The 19,923-nt window shown below is 44.7% G+C and overlaps 1 protein-coding gene across 19 annotated transcripts in view; it reads right to left on the reverse strand.

Annotated features, from left to right (window-relative positions):
• The window catches only part of LOC106581809 (bromodomain adjacent to zinc finger domain protein 2B), a 99,401-nt gene that overhangs the window by 71,202 nt on the left and 8,276 nt on the right, over positions 1–19,923 (reverse strand). For 18 of the 19 annotated variants that reach the window (XM_014164147.3, XM_014164149.3, XM_082966990.1 and 15 more), the window contains exon 2: positions 12,408–12,451. The gene's annotated coding sequence lies outside the window, so the exon portion shown is untranslated. Of the gene's footprint in view, positions 1–7,795; positions 7,949–12,407; positions 12,452–19,923 lie in introns of all 19 variants that reach the window. The other variant, XM_014164144.3, reaches the window with a different exon arrangement.

Genomic DNA, 19,923 nt, shown 5'->3' on the forward strand with positions numbered 1-19,923 from the left:
TTCTCTCACCAAGGACACGCCACGGCCTTCCCTAAACACCACATTAGCCCAGTCAATACTATTCAGCCCCGTTTTGCTTCTCCAATTGAGATACAACTCAGCTCAGTTAACCTTGAGCAATTGTACAAGGCTTACTGTTGGAGGGGAATTTGGCAGCGAATGAATTTAACAAGGGCGAGTCACTTCTGCACTAGAGCTTTGGTTGATTCCTTTCCAATGTGGGTAAATGGATCTCGATGATATCCATTTCATTAGATTGCTCTTGTGGAGTGAGACAGGAGGAGACAGGAGTCAGCACTGCTGGCTGGCTGGCTGAGTCCGGTCATGCATTTGTAAATGTGAACGTAAAGTGGAGCGGGTCCAGCTAACTGGCAGGTTAATCTGTCTGTGAAAGCTGGGAGCTGAAAAACACCACAGCAGTGGGACAGGACACTGTACTGCATCAGCATTAAACTCACATCAATTTTAAATGCTAGGTTTCACCCCTATTGACAAATCGTTAATATAGGCTAACGTGTATTCTGCCCTACAAAGGCAAAGTGCAGTAACTATGTAAAAAAAAAAAAGTATTATTGTCAAATCTGATTTAAGTATTTTTCTGTCTAGAAAGACAGCAATTGTGGGTACATAAATTCTGAATCTGATCAACTGGCTTGTTCTTGTTTCAGGACTCTCAATACCATATTAATATGATAATATACCTGGCCATTACAACAGATCAAAGATTTCGTGACCAAATTTGTAGTTACTGCACTTTGCCTTTGTAGGGCAGAATTGTACTATACGCTTTAATATTTAAATTTGGCTGAATATCCTACAATTATTCTCTAGTTTTTGACTGTATATATATATATATATATATATATATATATATATATATATATATATATATATATATATATATATATATGGCTGTAATTCTAAAATAGGATCCTCTCCTGTCACACCCTGACCTTAGAGAGCCTTTCTATTTCTCTATTTGGTCAGGTCAGGGTGTGATTTGGGTGGGCAATCTAGTTCTTATCTTTTTCTTATTTCTTTGTTTGGCCGGGTATGGCTCCCAATCAGAGGCAGCTGTCTATCGTTGTCTCTGATTGGGGATCATACTTAGGCAGCCTTTTCCCCACCTGTGTTTGTGGGTAATTATTATTTCTGTGAGTGTTTTGTGTGCGCCACGGTTGCGTCACGTTCTGTTTCTCCTGTTTGTTTGTGTAAGGTTCACTTCGATTAAAGGATGTGGAATTACATGCACGCTGCACCTTGGCTTATTTATGATAGGGAGTTTGAAGACAGTGATCGTGACATCTGCAGTCTTATTCCAGAAGCCCCATGTCTAGAAGACTAGAAACCAACTACAGTGCCTTCAGAAAGTATTCATACCTCTTGACTTATTCCACAATTTGTTGTGTTACAGACGTAATTGAAAATGGATAAATTATATTTTTTTCCTCACCCATCTACACACAATAACCCATAACTACAAAGTGGGAAAAAAAACGAATTGTGCATTTTTTTATTTTTTATTATTAAACACAGAAATAACTAATTTACATAAGTACTCAAACCACTGAGTCAATATATGTCAGAATTACCTTTGGCAGCGATTACAGCTGTGAGTCTTTCTGGGTAAGTCTAAGAGCTTTGTACACCTGTGATGTACTTTATTTGCACATTATTCTTTAAAAAAATTCTTCAAGACATTTTCAAGTCTTGCCATAGATTTCCAAGCAGATTTAAGTCAAAACTGTAACTAGGCCACTCAGGAACATTCAATGTCATCTTGGTAAGGTAAGCAACTCTAGTGTATATTTGTCCTTGTGTTTCAGGTTATGGTCCTGCTGAAAGGTGAACGTCTCCTAGTGTCTGTTGGAAAGCAGACTGAACCAGGTTTTCCTCTAGAAATTTGCCTGTGCTTAGCTCGATTTTGTTTCTTTTTATCCTAAAAAAATATATATTGTCCTTGCTGATGACAAGCATACACATAACATGATGCAGCCACCACCTTGCTTGAAAATATGAAGAGTGGTACTCAGTGATGTGCTGTGTTGGATTTAACCAAAACATAACTTTTTTTATTCAGGACATATAGTCCCTTTCTTTGCCACATTTTTTGCAGTTTTACTTTTTTGCCTTATTGCAAACAAGATGCATGTTTTGCAGCGGCAAACCAGGGCTATTAAACCTAGGCAATCAGTTGAGAAAAAAGAAAAGCAATAAGTCATATTTTTCATTTATCAAGAAAACAACAAATCACTTAAATGTGCCCAACATTATATCGTGTAGTAGGATCATTCTAGTGCAGATTTTAGTGCAGGATAGGGCGATAAATCAAATGAATGTTTTTGCACAATATTCCAAATCCCTGTTTCGGGTTTTGTCAAGGTTTTGCTATTTTTCGTTTGTATTAGCGTTTGTCTGCTTGTGCTCATCTTGCATTTTTGGTCTTGTCTCTTTCGCTCCTCTGTGCTGTGTGCGCATTTACACCAGATCTGTATCTAATGAAGAGAGATGCACGTCTCCGCCTTAACAATGGGAGTCATCATCCCAAAGGCGGGAAGGCAAGCAAAAACCTATGTCCAAAATAAGCCCATAGAAACATGCTAGCCTTATTTTGGACAGATTTTTGCGAGAGTGACAACTCTTGCTTCGCTTCTTCCTCTATGGTTTACACAGACACACACACCAAGCCCCTCCCCCTGCCTCTCACGCCAACAAAGTTGAGAGATCACGTCTTCCTCTGACAAGCGGATTTAACTTGCTATTTGCATTTGGTCCAACAGAAATTGGTCATACGGAGACCAAAACACATTGAGACATTATTTTACTGTAACAGAGGAGAAGTTACCTTTTCTAACGATACCCTTTTTATGTCTCAACTACTCAAATTGCGCATAGAGCAGACACTACTAAAACGAGAGTATCAATTAACATTGATTCTGGAAGCATTTAAGCCAAAGCATATGATTTTAACATCTGAAGAAAGTGGAAAGGCTAACATGCTTTTCAAACAGTTGGAGACAGACAGAACGGTGTGTTCATAACAATACAACTGTTCAACCTTGTTAGCTTGCAAATAGATCCAAGTTGGCTAAACTTGAAATAGAAAAGATTAGCTGGCTAACCACTAGCATGTGGGCAAGAGAGATTCATGAGACCTCTTAATTTTCTATCACCTAATGCCTGCTACAAGAAGTTAGTCATTATTAGTATTATGAATGGTTGTAGTTGAATTTGTAACAAAAAAAAGTAAATTCTCATAGACTTGAAAGCCTAAATCAGTGATTTTTAGACTTGAAAGCCAGATCAGTGATCATTGAAAACAAAAAAACGCAGATTAAACTATTGTCACGGCTGTTCGAAGGATTGGACCAAAATGCAGCGTGTTCGTAGTTCCACATATTTATTAAACGTGAAACTGAATGCAATACACTTAAATACTTGAATATACAAAAACAACAAACCGTGACGCAGAGAGGACAACACACTACTCAAAAGATAATAACCCACAAACAATAATGAGGAAAAAAACCTACTTAAATATGATCTCTAATCAGAGGCAATGAGGATCAGCTGCCTCCAATTAGAGATCAACCCCAAACAATCAACATAGAAATAGACAAACTAGAACTTAAACATAGAAATAGAAAACATAGAACAACCAAAAACACCCCCTGTCACGCCCTGCCCTACTATAGAAAATGACATCTTACTAGGGTCAGGACGTGACAACTATTTTGATAATATAATACAATTATTAGTGGGTCTTATGGTTGTGGAAGGCTTATACTTACCCATATGTATAACTTCACAAGTTGCTTACCTCACTATTGTGGACTGTTTGAAATGCAATGGATTTGACCTTTGAATTGTACAACAACGCTTATTTAGAGAAAACATTTTGTTTTTATATTGAGATATATATTTAGTGAATTGGCCAGAAGTATTAAAAAAATATTATTATTATTAGTAGTAGTAGTATTATTAGTATCATTAGTATGATTTTTAGGCCATACTGCAGTAGTAATAGCAATGTTCTTTGATGACAAAATCAAAAACAGGCCTGAGACATGATTCAGGCTGCAGCTCACATGGAGACAACACTGACACATCAACAGCCATGAACAATGTTGTGATAATTGCGTTGTTCAGGCTACTCTATAACCCGTTAGAAATGCATTCATACGGTGGCGTATGAATGCATTTCTAACGGGTTATAGAGTAGCCTGAACAACGCAATTTATATATATGGATGAAAATCCATACACAGAAACAGTTCCAAAAAGACAACAGTCACACTCACACAGTGGCGGAATAAACGGACAAGCCTAACAAATTGAGTCAGAACCATGGACAGTTACTATAAGTCAGAGCAGAGAAAGATGCCGCGGTGCCCCCGCTATTTCAGTACCATGCTGAAACAAAGCGCCAATAGAAACAGTCAAACACAGCATCAAGTAATGTTAAAGAATAAGCAGCCCATTCAAAACTGTGCCATTCACCAGATCATTTGAAAACGAAGTCCATCCTTCAGTCCTTCTTTATGAAATGGGCAATGGCAGGGTCATTTGATTTTATATCCGAGACTTACTTTCTCGATTGCGATCAAAGCCAAGGCTGACACTTGGGCCTGCCTGGTAGTTTTCCTGGAGTAAGTCTTGATCCTTTCAACTGAGGCAGCGGACACGGGAATAGTCAAGACCAGACAGGTAAGCAGATACAGTTGGTACATACCTCTCATTCTGCCTCTTCTGCCGGAGAAAGTGGAGGTCGTCGGCCGGGCTCCGACCCTCAAAGTCAGACATGGAGTACAACACTGAGTTCAGTTTCAAAGATGGACCCATAGCTTTCCTTTAAACTTGAGAATGCAGAATTTTATCGTTGTGCGATATTGTCTCTCAGCACTGCTGCTCGTTAAGCTGAAGGTCTATTCGTGTCCTCACATGTTAGGGCTCCCGAGTGGCGCAGCGGTTTAAGGCACTGCATCTCAGCGCTAGAGGCGTCACTACAGACCCTGGTTCGATTCCAGGCCGTATCACAACCGGCCATGATTTGGAGTCCAATATGGCGGCGCACAATTGGCCCAGCATTGTCCGGGTTAGGGTTTGGCCGGGGTAGGCAGTCATTGTAAATAAGACTTTGTTCTTAACTGACTTGCCTAGTTAAATAAAGGTTAAATAAAAATAAAGTTTTTGAACTCCACCGTAGCTCGCAGCTGTAAAGTTGAGTCTTGGCGGCGCAGAGCTGATTTCGTAACACTGAATATGTCTGTTTTTAACCAGTACGGGCCTAGGTGACGTCTTGTCAGTGCTGAAGATGAGGCAAATCTCAGCAGTACAGCTTCTTGGTTTACTCACACCCAGTGTGAGTAAACCATAGCGCTCATAATTGTTAGCTCTTTCTTCATTGCACCAATGCTGGCAGTGTTGGCCACTGCACAACATTTAACGTCTTGTTGAAAGTTAGTCTTGAAAAGGGTGACGCTAACAAATTAGGCACCACATCCTCCTCGATAACACCTGCTACAGCCACTGTCATTGTTGCGCACACACACACACACACACACACACACACACACACACACACACACACACACACACACACACACACACACACACACACTTTACTACAAAATCATGGGGAAACTAGGCTATTGCTCAAGGAGTCAGTAGCAACATGCCTAAAAAGGCCCTCAGGGTTCCCCACTGATGTTTTTGAATATTTTAGTTTCACTCTGTCATTTAGGATAGTAACTACAATGTTGTTAATACATCTTCAGTTGTTTTCTCCTATCGCAGCCATTACACTCTAACTGGTTTAGCGTTTCCTTCCTGGGTTAGGAAGGACGCCTGTATCTTTGTCGTGACTGGGTGTATTGATACACCATCCAAAGTGTAATTAATAACTTCAATGTTCAAAGGGATATTCAATGTCTGCTTTTTTTTACCCATCTACCTATAGGTTCCCTTCTTTGCGAGGCATTGGAAAACCTCCCTGGTCTTTGTGGTTGAAATTCCCTGCTCGACTGAGGGACCTTACAGATGATTGTATGTGTGGGGAACTGAGATGAGGTAGTCATTCAAAAATCATGTTAAACACCATTATTGCACACACAGTGAGTCCATGCAACTTATTATGAGACTTGTTAAGCAAATGATTACTCCTGAACTTATTTGGGCTTGCCATAACATAAAGACATTTCAAAAAACATTTCAAAAAACATAATTACACTACGGATATTGTGTGCAGGTCAGTGACACAAAATCTCAATTTAATCTATTTTAAATTCAAGCTGTAACAACAAAATGTGGAAAATGTCAAGGGTGTGAATACTTTCTGAAGGCACTGTACAATGACAGCATCTGTCAACCATTCATTTGTACAACAAATACATATTTGGTGGACTACACGAAAACCATAATATCCTTGCCTGGGAAAACAAGGCCAAATTAGCAAGAGCAACTTAACAACACTCTGCAAATTAGCCGACATCTGGAGTAAATGACAAAAATCCCTCGAATCGTATTAATTGTGACCATGAGGGCAGGCAGGAAAGGGAAGCAACGACGCTTTTTCATTCTTGTCTGAAGGATGCCATCTAAATCCAAACATTTCCTCCTGAATATTCAGGCCAAGTGAATACAATATTCATTTTGCTGCAGGAGAACAGTTGATGCATAACAATGAGAGCGGCTAATGAAATCAACCATCAAGCTGAAATACATACATATTAAACCGGGGTCTCACAGTGTCACTCGCTTTTTTTTCCCCCCATGGCTTGTTCTTTTTCCTCATTTCTTTCCCTGACCTTTCAATATTTTTGTGTCTTTCCTTGAATTCGCTCTCAGCCAAGAATGATTATTGCATTTTAATGACAGTTTTATTCTGGGCATGTACACATAATCTCTGACTGCGTCTCGGAAAGCTTGCATTTTTCTGACCGTATTAAGGTTGTTTTCACAAACAATGCATGAAAAAAAAAATGAAAAAAAAAGGTTAGACAAGAAAATCCATGACTCTAAATATCATAAATTGACTGTGGTTGCCATTCTACTAAACATCTGTTTGTGCCAAAAGAGTGTAGGCTTACTTATGCAATTTACTTCATTTATAAACAGAGTGTTTAGGTCAATTAAAGTAGGCTAATCCATTGCAAAAAAAAGAGTTTATCATAATTGTTCAACAAAACAAATACAGGGAACCTAATTACGAACAGTGTTTCCCCTATGCTTTGGCAAGAAGAAGATGCCTGTGTTGACATTTGATGTCCGTGTAAAGACTTGCATTCACACGTGTATTTAGTCGAGGACGGGACCAAATGGGAGTGAGAGAACCAAAGAACCAAAGCGCTCAACCTCAACAGATTTTTCCTACTGCATCTAGCATTTTGCTAGCTATGTTGGTTGAGAAGGCCTGACGAAAATAACTGTACAGTAGGCTACATTGTAGACAAAACAGGTAGCCTAGTAGTAAGTCATTAAATACAGGTCCCTCTCAGGGCCTCACCCTTACACAGCACCCACAACAATGCCAGTTCAGACTTCATATACAGATATTTCCCTTAAAAATAGCATATTCCTAGTAAACAAAGGGAGGGGTTAACTGATCAAAGTGCGAGGCAGTGGTGGAAGGTCAGCCCCCACCAGCCAGCTGAGAGAGCTGATAGGGAAAACAGCCACCGTACTCCCGAGCTGCCATTCCTCCTCCCTGACAAAGACTCCATCTGCCACTGAGCCATTTGCAGCCTCAGAGTCAGAATATCAATGATTCCCAACCATTCTGCAAGTCTAGCGTTCACCTTGGTATCACCTCTACGCGCGTCTGAGGCGCTGACGTTACAGATCTCTTCTCTGTAGGCAGCAGTGCACTGCAGGCAGCCAGCCCAGCCCAGCCCGGCGCAGAGCAGAGCAGAGCAGAGGCTTCATCCAGTTAAGTGGCATTTATGCAGCTCCTGGAAGGAGAGCATTTTATTAGCATCGATATTATTGGAGCCTTTCTAGATTGGTGTTCCGGGCCCTGAGAGATTTCCAACGTATCTGAATTCACACTCAAATAGTAATAAGAGGGGATTGGGGTCGGGAGGATTTAAATCATGCCAACGTAACGAGAGAGTGGGATGCTTTACCTGCAATTTACAGTGATTTCAGGGAACACCGTCTGTGTGAAAGGATTTTCATTTTGCAGTGCAAAGTGTGTGGTGTGCATTTTACCAGCCCTCTGATGCGGTAAAGAGGTAGAGGGGGGGGGGGGGGGGGGAATCCCCTGGTCTCTGCTGAAGTACCAGTGACAGCATTAAGAGGAAGGCAGGCAGCTGGCCCTAACAACCCAATGATACTAAAGAAAATTCAATTTTCCCCTTCACCATCTGCACACCAAACCACAGAGGCACTTATGACCCTCCTCTGCTTCTATACCTCCCAGTGTAGACCATGCCAGAGCTGTTCCAAGACCCTGTCTTCCCTGACCTCTCACCCCTGAGGGGAAACATTGTGATTAGTTATAGTTTATTGACAACAAATTAGCCTCTGTGGTGGGCGCAGCTGGACCGGAGCTCATCCCTTAGCTTCAAATACCGATTCTGTAATTACTTCCCTCACGTTCTCAGTTATACCTTATACCACTGCTTTTAACAGAGGGGAACGACACACAAATCCAATCATGGCCAGAATGAGGCATGGAAATTCCCTGATGCCCAATTGCCTCAATGGGGCTGTTTCTCATGTCTACTCCTCACGGTCTCCAAGCCCGTCTCAACATGACTCAGAAAAACCACACTGGGCCTTGTACCAAGCACACATTAGTCAAACTAAATGTTTCTACTGGCTTTGTTTCAAGTCGGCGATACCGTTGCCTGGGGGGCTCCTGAAATCAGGCCTTGTGTCTGTGCTGAACAACAGGGAGGATGGAGGGGTGAGGATGAAGAGGGGAGGGGGCCGCGAAACGCCCCGGAATGGTGTGGCTGTGTATGCGGCAGAGGGCTTGAACACTGAACGGGGGGGGGGGGGGGGGTCAGTGGGATCTATCTTATCTGACAGCACTTAAAGCAGGCTGTAAGTGACCCCCTCCCTCCAGCCTGATCCCTGTGGAGCACAGCCCCCCTGACCCCAGCTACCCCAGCCAGCAGAGAGACACAAATCCCCTGCCTCCCTCCATCTCCACCCTGGCCCTCCTGCAGTCGTCCTCAGCCTGCCTGCTTTTAAAGCCCACTCATCCACCTAGGCCCGATGGTCTCCAAATGACTCCTGTCCATCTGCAGATGGACGGCTCACTGCGGATTATCCACAATCACTTGGCAAATTGAATGGCAGTGTGCTTCATTAAAAAGGTACATTATTTTCTGCTGTATTTGCCCTTCAGGAGACACAAATATACGGCTCTGTTTGCGCAAACATTAGCAGCGAGGCTCGCATGCGCCACATTCACACAGGGGAGATGAATTAAGCGGTTGACACCCTTTTAATGACACGCGATATCTAAACGTCTCTGCGGAAGATCGCAGGATGAATTCATTCCGGGAACGCATTGAACAAAGTAACAATGCAGCGAGGCCGGATGAGAAGTCACTAAGTTGGACTTCTCCCAATCTCCAAAGTGCATTAAAGCTGCTGGGGATATTGGTCGACCACACCATGGCACATTTGTTGACAATTAGCAAGTTACAAGGTAGCATAAAACAGAGGCGTTCAGTGCCGTATGAGGTTACCAGGCGTGTTGCATGCATAATTCACAAGAGTCTAAAGCGCCACTGATGTGTCCCATAGACGTCGCCTTAGAGAGAACGGTCGGCACCAGCTCACATTTGTAGCACGGCATCTGGCGTACTGCGTCAGGGATTGCCAAGAGCCTCGTCTACTAGCGGCAAACTCTTTTCAAATCAAATTTTTTAAATCTCATTTTATTGGTCACATACATGTTTTGCGCAGATGTTATTGAGGGGTGTAGCAAAATGCTTCTCACACTAACATCCTTTTCAAGCCTCTTGATATGCTGAGATGTCGAGAGTGCTCACAAACCTAACAGACTTTTTTTCTCCCCTTACAGCTCACTTGCTCAAAGATCACAATGAATCTAAGGGTTTATTCTTAATATGAAGTGAGGTTTAACTGAATGAATGGCCTAGGTTAAAATGTTGGCATAAGCCACAGTGCGTAACCTAACTGGCATGTGAGCAAACAACACTAAAATCAAAAAGGGGGGGACAAAGTTTGGTTGGAGGAACCCAGCAGTATAATAACAGAGATCTGTAACCCATTAACATTCTGGCTGGAGGACAGGAGACACAGGCAGGGCGTCTGGGGTGGCTGGCTGGTCTGATGCAATCCATTTTGAAGTCCTTGCATCTCGCAGCACGGCCGCCCACTGCTCGTGACCTTTAGGGTTTGGTCTCCTCACCATGGACTTCGCCTGCTATTGACTATCTGGCTGTGTCCCGAATGGTATCCTCTTCCCTTTACAGTGCACTACTGTTTTGACAAGGGCCAATAGGGCTCTGGTCCTTACACAAGGAATAGGGTGCCATTTGGGACATACCCTCAGAGTCATTCAAACACCACGCAGTGGAATGGAGGTGGGGCTCCCTGCTTAAGCGGACTCCTTGGAATGAATACACCTCGCCTTGACTACACTTTCTGATGGCCATGAGCCGTACCTCACGACAGCTCTGTTCTGTCCAGGATGTCTTGAGATCTATGTAGGTTAATAACTGGTGTTGTAGTAGATTGATACCACCTAACAGTATCCCGTGCAGCGTTATGATTCAACTTTGACAGGAATTCTTTCATCACCATCTCTCTCGCCTCATCCTCACCTCTCTCCCCATCCCTTGGCCAAGGGAAGGGAGGAGGAGGAGCGGGGCTGAGGTGCCAGTATTTACTACCACATCATATTACACAGCCCCAGCAATATGTTAGCCACTCAGGCCCGTCACAGAATACACCTCTTTCAAGCCACACTGTTAACTGTAGGAGGACATCAATATTTAAAAAAAGGAGGGATAGAAAAACCCTCCCTCCCCCATCTAACACACCCACAGGGGGCTGTAAAACACCAGTCGATAGGGCCCCCCCCCCTCGCCTCTCCACCTCTCCTGATCTACCCACTTCCCCCTCCCATCTCCTCAGCAGTAAGAGTAGGAGGAGAGGCGGCCTTCTATTTAAACTACAGGTTACTGATGACTTAAAATAAATCCTGGGGAGGTTTCCATTACACACAACCTGGGCAGGATCAGAATCCGGGGTTGATGGGATTCCTCTCCTCATTTCCCGTTGCCATTCCAACTCTGTTTGTCTGGAACGCTGTGGGTGACCTGTCTCCTGGCAGGGTCGCACACAAAGATTCTAACAGGCTTTTTCCTCAGGATCACAAAGTTGCCCGATGCATGTCACCACACTTAGTTTTCAGCATATCGACTCCAGTAGAAAATAACATGTTGCCTATAGTTACTTTGCATTGCCCTTTTACTTTCAACCCTCCACATTGCACATTTGAAATACTGCAGAGAAAGAAAAACAGGTCTGTGACGAACTGTTTTGGATGGAAGTTTCTCCTTGAAGAGTGGAACAGCGAATGTTCCAGATAGAACAACAAGCATTGGCTAGTAGCCCCGAGGTACGACGGGCAGCCAACTGGAAAGGAGAAGTCCAGCGATAACACTGTCCTGCTATCAGTGACACACTAGATACCTGATACCACCTGATCTTTCTCTGACGGTTGAAAAACCAGTTCAGAAACCAATGACTTCCAAAATGCAGATGTATTTACAATAACACCACAGAGGTTTGCGTGATTCCGGCATCGAAGCGCTTCGAGGCGTTACTCGGGAGAGAAAAGTCAGACTGTCTGATAGGAGTGGAGCTGAAGCTTTCAGATCCCTCCTGACATCGTCTTGGGTGCAACACTACACAATTTACAGAGGCAGCCATGCAACTACTGTTCAAAGCTTCTGTATGCAAAGTGACTCACTTTCAAATTCAAAACAAAGTCAAAGGACAGCTCAAACTCTACCAATTACCCCAATTTGGTTGACAGTAATTTATTTTAGAAATAGCCAAAAGTAAAAGAATGCTTCTTTTCATACATGTTATGAAACGTTGACATGCTAATTCTATGCAAGACGGCGAACTAATTAGAAATTCGCAAACTGAAAGCAAAGTGTAATGTAGCACAAACTAATTCCATTAAAGAGGACCTCGTTAAATCTAGGCCTAATTGGAAAAATCTCTAATCCCATACCTAAATAATGCTTTAAATTGAACAGTTCTGCTTAGTCCAGTTAGCCTATCCTTTCATAAACTGATTTCCGGACGCAAATAAATAATTACAACGGGGACTTCAAGACACAAACAGTAGGACCACATTGTTTACAGCGGCGATGGGTGATTAGAATGCAGCCAATGTGACCAAACACTTACTGTTCGAGAGGATCCTCAGCTCTGTGACATCACGGCTCTGCAAACTGAAAAAGAAGAAGACAACAGTCAGCTTAATTGCTTTATTTTATTGATTTATTCATTCACCACAATTCCTGCCTGAAACTCCATTAAAATAAAATAAAAATGCTAATTTGGATGGGCTTAGGGCCTGGAGGGGGGGGGGGGGGGGTATACCTTATGCATTCAAACGTCGGCTGGGAATCAAAGCCCTGCCGCTGCAGCATGGTCATATGACAGAGCAAACAAAACAAAAGACGGGTGTATTTCAAACACGACAACAAAATTCAACTAAAATTGGAAAACAACAGCACTTGCGTAAGCGCTTCCAAACACTTCTGGCGAGCCAGCAAATGTCTATTATTGTCATTACACGTTTCCATCGGTGTTTGTTTCAATTGGAACGTGAAGTAAACGAAGACTGCGTCGGTTTAACACCCGGTGTCAGCAGCAGACTTAAGCGCACATGATTTACAGCCTTGACGCATCACTCAAATTCCCCTAATCCACAATGCAACCTGTCTACAGGACAACCGCGGGATCACACGGAGCCAAGGGAAACAGACAAGACTTGTGTTCATACTACAACAGACGATTATAGCAGCACAAACAATGAATGACAGCAAAAGGCCCAACATCAATGTTAGCGATCACGTCAATGTTATGACAATGATTGTCATCATTTAAAAAGACTCAGTCTGTTTCTTATATTAGACTAATTTAATTTCAACATAAAAATGAAGAGGTGATGAACAACAAAGGCTTTCTATACTAATTTTTCAGTGCTCCAGGAGTAGCCTACAAATCACAACAAACTACTTTGATTAAGTTGGCAAGTATGGACACAGATCCCTAGGCCTGGCCTAGCTAGGATTCATCTGAACCTAGGCCTGTGCCATATTACCTCAAACAACATGTCATTCTCCTCTCGGTGCACTTGATCAGGGCCAACTGTTGCTTTCTGGACAATCCTCTCAGTGAGCCCTTGGTGAGTACTGAGCGAGGTAAACAGGATGCTGTTAAAACTGCACTTGTGCCTTTTCAGCTCAGGAGGCAATTTGCTCTGACTGCTGCTGCTGTGGATGCTATGCCATTTCCCTATCCTAGCAGATGCTTCACTCAAAATGGCTTCAAGCTAATTATGGGTATCTTAGGAGTGTGCCTCCACCTTCATTCACTCAAAGGATGGGTATCATTCACACACTAATTAGAGAAACATGCCTCCTCCTGCTACGGCTTGGTAACAAATCCATCCGGATTCACCCTTTGTCGATGGAGGAGGACACATTCGGAGGACGACGATGTTCTCTTTTCGCTTCCTGTTTAGCATAACCTACCAGTACCTAACAGCATCTCAGGTTACACACAATAGAGCCTAGGCGAGTAGTAAGGTTTGACGGCCTGTAAACTCAGCGAAGAGAATAGTCATTGCGCCAAACCAAGTCAACCCATTAGTCGTCCATCTACAGGGAAGTTTATGGAGATTAAAAGCAGATGGGAAGAAAAAAAAACATGTTGAAAAAGTCATGTTGACCCGTAGCCTATGAGAAAAACATAGGCTAACGACTTGTCCTAGGCTTAAGTGGTCTTGAATCATACTTTGTGGACAATGACCGATCGGACTAAGGAATGCATAGGCATTGGATGGACTACAGTACCGGTTAAGAAAACCAAACAAATCTTGAATAAATGGGCTACAGGCCAAAACTGAGGCCCTTGCAAAAGGTTTAAACAATGTATGAGCAGACTAAAGAATGCTTATTCATAGAGTAAGTGGGTCATTCCATGTCATTTCAGCAAGCCATAACAACCCACCATGTCAGATTGTTCTGAAATACTCTCTGTAGTTAGAAACAGATAAGATTAGCATTCCTGAAACATTTTGTTGAAATTTAATCTCTTAGAAATGAAGCTAATTGATTGCACCCAAATTAGCAATTTTTCATTTATAGGATACATTTAGTCTTCAATAAATATAGTACATGATGTAACAATGATTAAGACATGAGGAATCCAGTAAAATTGTCAATAGTCACCCACGGACCCCCAAGCCAATCCCACCCCAACAACCATTATGCAGATTCAGTTCTCTATGTTTGACATGTTAAAGATGCGGTTTGGAGTAATCTTTTTTCTTCTTCTGTTCAGAGAAATTTGTCATTGAAGTCGCTTGCATTATTTTCCATAAATTAGTGTGAAAGTACCAAGTTTTGCCCACTGCAGCCACAATAGGTGGTTTGTGGGTGACTCTTGACCATTTTATTATATTCCTCATGTCTTATTCGTTGTTAGGTAGAATTATTAAAGGGGGATACCTAGTCAGTTGTACAACTTAATGCATTCAACTGAAATGTGTCTTCCTCATTTTAACCTAACCCCTCTGAATCAGAGAGGTGCAGAGGGCTGCCCTTAAATAGACATCCACGTCTTCGGCGCCCGGGGTACAGTGGGTTAACTGTCTTGCTCAGGGGCAGAACGAAAGATTTTTACCTCGTCAGCTCGGGGATTCAATCCGGTAACCTTTTGGTTACTGGCCCAACGCTCCTACCCGCCAGGCTAATTATGGTCCAAATCTGATGTTAGTGTCACGGTTGTTGTCGGTGAATGAGGACCAAAACGCAGCAGGTACGTGAATGCTCATCTTGATTTTTAATTACTCTCAAAAATGAACATACAAAATAACAAAACACGAAAAACGAACACTCGACAAATAAACAGTCTGGTAAGGCACAAGGCTATACACAGAATAATCACCCACAAACACACCCTAATATATGGGACTCTCAATCAAAGGCAGATAGACAACACCTGCCTTCAACTGAGAGTCCCAACCCCAATTAACCAAACATAGAAACACACACACCAGACTAACCATAGAATACAAACACATAGACCATCAACCAAAAACCCGGAAATACTAAATCAAACACCCTTTACACAAACACACCACCCCGAACCACATAAAACAAATACCCTCTGCCACGTCCTGACCAAACTACAAAAACAATTAACCTTATACTGGCCAGGACGTGACAGTACCCCCCCCTTAAAGGTGCTACCCCAGAAGCACCTTAAAAAATAACCCCAAGCAACACCAAAAAAAAATCCCCTTTTCTAAAGGGAGGGAAGGGAGGGTGGCTGCCGTCAACGACGGCACTGTGCTACACCCCCCCTCCCCAACCCACCTATTTCTGGAGGTGGCTCTGGTTCCGGCCGTTCCAGGCTGTCGGGCCACTCTGGCATCGCCGGGGGGCAGTCGGGGCAGTCTGGCAGGTCGGGACGGTCTGGGCAGTCTGGCAGGTCGGGACGGTCTGGGCAGTCTGGCAGGTCGGGACGGTCTGGGCAGTCTGGCAGGTCGGGACGTTCAGGGCAGTCTGGCCACTCCGGCAGTTCAGGGCAGTCTGGCCACTCCGGCAGTTCAGGGCAGTCTGGCCACTCCGGCAGTTCAGGGCAGTCTGGCCACTCCGGCAGTTCAGGGCAGTCTGGCCACTCCGGCAGTTCAGGGCAGTCTGGCCACTCCGGCAGTTCAGGGCAGTCTGGCCACTCCGGCAGTTCAGGGCAGTCTGGCCACTCCGGCAGTTCAGGGCAGTCTGGCCACTCCGGCAGTTCAGGGCAGTCTGGCCACTCCGGCAGTTCAGGGCAGTCTGGCCACTCCGGCAGTTCAGCGCAGTCTGGCCACTCCGGCAGTTCAGCGCAGTCTGGCCACTCCGGCAGTTCAGCGCAGTCTGGCCACTCCGGCAGTTCAGCGCAGTCTGGCCACTCCGGCAGTTCAGCGCAGTCTGGCCACTCCGGCAGTTCAGCGCAGTCTGGCCACTCCGGCAGTTCAGCGCAGTCTGGCCACTCCGGCAGTTCAGCGCAGTCTGACCTCTCTGGCGACTGTTGACTGGCGGGCAGCTCTGACGACTGTTGACTGGCGGGCAGCTCTGGTGACGACTGTTGACTGGCGGGCAGCTCTGGTGACGACTGTTGACTGGCGGGCAGCTCTGGTGACGACTGTTGACTGGCGGGCAGCTCTGGTGACGACTGTTGACTGGCGGGCAGCTCTGGTGACGACTGTTGACTGGCGGGCAGCTCTGGTGACGACTGTTGACTGGCGGGCAGCTCTGGTGACGACTGTTGACTGGCGGGCAGCTCTGGTGACGACTGTTGACTGGCGGGCAGCTCTGGTGACGACTGTTGACTGGCGGGCAGCTCTGGTGACGACTGTTGACTGGCGGGCAGCTCTGGTGACTGTTGACTGGCGGGCAGCTCTGGTGACTGTTGACTGGCGTGGCTGGGTTGACGCACTTGTAGCCTGGTGCGTGGTGCTGGTACTGGGCTTACCAGATTATGTACACGCACCTCCAGGCTAGTGCGGGGAGCGGGAACAGGACGAGTCGGACTGGGTTGACGCACTTCCGGGTCCGCACGAGAGACAGGAGCTGGAAACCCAGGGCTATGGAGGCGCACAGTCGGTCTCGATCTTACCTCCTGCACAACCCGTCTTGGCTGGATGGAACTAGTAGCCCTGTACGAGCGGGGTGCTCGTACAGGGCAGACTGGGCTGTGCAGGGGCCTGATGGTAGCCGTGCGTAGAGCGGGAGTTGGGTAGCCTGGTCCTCGGAGGCGTACCGGCGACCAGATGCGCTGCGCAGGCATCCTCCTACCAGGCTGGATGCCCGCTCTAGCACGGCACCTGCGAGGGGCTGGAATAACGCGCACTGGACTGTGCGTGCGTATGGGTGAGATAGTGCGCTCCTCAGCGAAACATAGCGCTCTCCACCCCATACGCTCCTCCATATAACCACGGGTAGCTGGCTTCCGGCTCTTCTTACGCCTAGCCAAACTACCCGTGTGCCCCCCCCCAAAATTTTCTTGGGGGTGCCTCTCGTGCATCTCCTTCAGCGCGTCCACTCTGGCCTCGTACCACCGCCTCTCTGCCTTGGCTGCCTCAATTTCCCACTGCGGGCGGCGATAATCCCCAGCCTGATGCCAGGGTCCGGCCCCGTCCAGAACTTCCTCCCAAGTCCACTTCTCCCGCCAGTCCAACTCGAACTCCGTCTGCTCCTTCCTCTGCTGCTTGGTCCTTTGGTGGTGGGTGATTCTGTCACGGTTGTTGTCGGTGAATGAGGACCAAAACGCAGCAGGTACGTGAATGCTCATCTTGATTTTTAATTACTCTCAAAAATGAACATACAAAATAACAAAACACGAAAAACGAACACTCGACAAATAAACAGTCTGGTAAGGCACAAGGCTATACACAGAATAATCACCCACAAATCACACACAAACACACCCTAATATATGGGACTCTCAATCAAAGGCAGATAGACAACACCTGCCTTCAACTGAGAGTCCCAACCCCAATTAACCAAACATAGAAACACACACACCAGACTAACCATAGAATACAAACACATAGACCATCAACCAAAAACCCGGAAATACTAAATCAAACACCCTTTACACAAACACACCACCCCGAACCACATAAAACAAATACCCTCTGCCACGTCCTGACCAAACTACAAAAACAATTAACCTTATACTGGCCAGGACGTGACAGTTAGGTCCAATATTTATTGAAGATTATATGAATCATATAAATTAAAATGGCAAATTTGGGTGCAATCAATTAGCTTAATTTCTCAGAGATCAAATGATATTTTAGCCAAAATAATGTTTCAGGAATGGTCATCTTTCTAACTATAGAAACTATTTCAGAACAATGTGAGACGGTGGGTGTCTAAACCCTCTTTCTTGCGCTTTTTTTAGTTGTAATGAATCCAAGTGGAAACAGATTCTATGGGCCAGCCAGCCACAAATCTTAAGTCATTACACTGTGTAGCAGGGTTGTCACGATACCAGTATGGAGATATACAAGACGTATCATGGCAAGGGAAAAAAAACATGAAGCCAACTGAATTTCTTGAGGAAAACAAGTCCTAGTGGTGGAAAAAAAGCAGCCCAAAGTCATCTAGAATCACATGTTTATTTTCCAAGCTATAGCACACAATATTTTACACACTGTAGGTTTATTTTAAAAAGACCAACGAGTTTAGTCTGCTTTGAGTTTTCCTTTTTTCCATGGAAAATCATGTATCGTAGAATCGCAATACTGGTATAACATTTTATTTGTCACATGCGCAGAATACAACAGGTATTACTGTGAAATGCTTACTTACAAGCCCTTAATTCTATTTAAGAAATGGCATTGTTGTTAAGAAAATATTTACTAAAATAAACTAAAGTTAAAAAAATCTAAATCAAAAAGTAACAAGAAAATTACATAACAATAACGAGGCTATATATAGGGGGGTACCGGCACCGAGTCAATGGGCAGGGGTACAGGTTAGTTGAGAATTTGTAAAGTAACTATGCATAGATAATAAAACAGCGAATAGCAGCAGTGTAAAAAAAAATAAATGGAAAAAAGGGGGGGGGGGTCAATGTAAAGATTCCAGATGGCCATTTGATTAATTGTTCAGCAGTCTTATGGCTTGGGGGTAGAAGCTGTTAAGGAGCCATTTGGTCATAGACTTGGCGCTCTGGTACCACAAGCCGTGCAGTAGCAGAGAGAACAGTCTATGAATTGGGTGACTGGAGTCTCTGACAATTTTTGGGGCCTTCCTCTGACACCGCAAGGAGATCTGGATGCCAGGAAGCTTGGCCCCAGTGATGTACTGGGCTGTACGCACTACCCTCTGTAGCGCATTACGGTCAGATGTCGAGCAGTTGCCATTGCAGGCAGTGATGCAACCGATCAGGATGCTCTCGATGATGCAGCTGTAGAACTTTGAGGATCTGTGGACCCATGCCAAATCTTTTCAGTCTCCTGAGGGGGAAAAGGTGTTGTTGTGCCCTCTTAACGACTGCCTTAGGGAGTTTGGACGATGATAGTTCGTTGGTGATGTGGACACCAAGGAACTTGAAATTCTTGACCCGCTCCACTCCAGCCCCATTGATGTTAATGGTGGCCTGTTTGGCCCTCCTTTCCCTATAGTCCACGATCAGCTCCTTTGATTTCCTCACATTGAGGGAGAGGTTTTTGTCCTGCCTGACCTCCTCCCTATAGGCGGTCTCATCGTTGTAGGTGATCAGGCCTACCACTGTTGTGTCGTCAGCAAACTTGATGATGGAGTTGGAGTCGCGCTTGGCCACGCAGTCGTGGGTGAACAGGGAGTACAGGAGGGGACTAAGCACGTACCCTTGAGGGGCCCCTGTGTTGGGGATCTGCGTGGCAGATGTGTTGTTGCCTACCCTTACCACCTGGGGGCAGCCCGTCAGGAAGTCCAGGATCCAGTTGCAGAGGGAGGTGTTTAGTCTCAGGGCCTTTAGCTTATTAATGAGCTTTGTGGGTACTATGGTGTTGAACACTAAGCTGTAGTCAATGAACAGCATTCTCACGTAGGTATTCCTTTTGTCCAGGTAGGGAAGGGCAGTGTGGAGTGAGATTGAGATTGTGTCATCTGTGGATCTGTTGGGGCGATATGCGAATTGGAGTGGGTCTAGGGTT

The sequence above is a fragment of the Salmo salar genome, chromosome 21 (genome assembly GCF_965601325.2).
Source record: "Salmo salar chromosome 21, fSalSal1, whole genome shotgun sequence".
Lineage (NCBI taxonomy): Eukaryota > Metazoa > Chordata > Actinopteri > Salmoniformes > Salmonidae > Salmo > Salmo salar.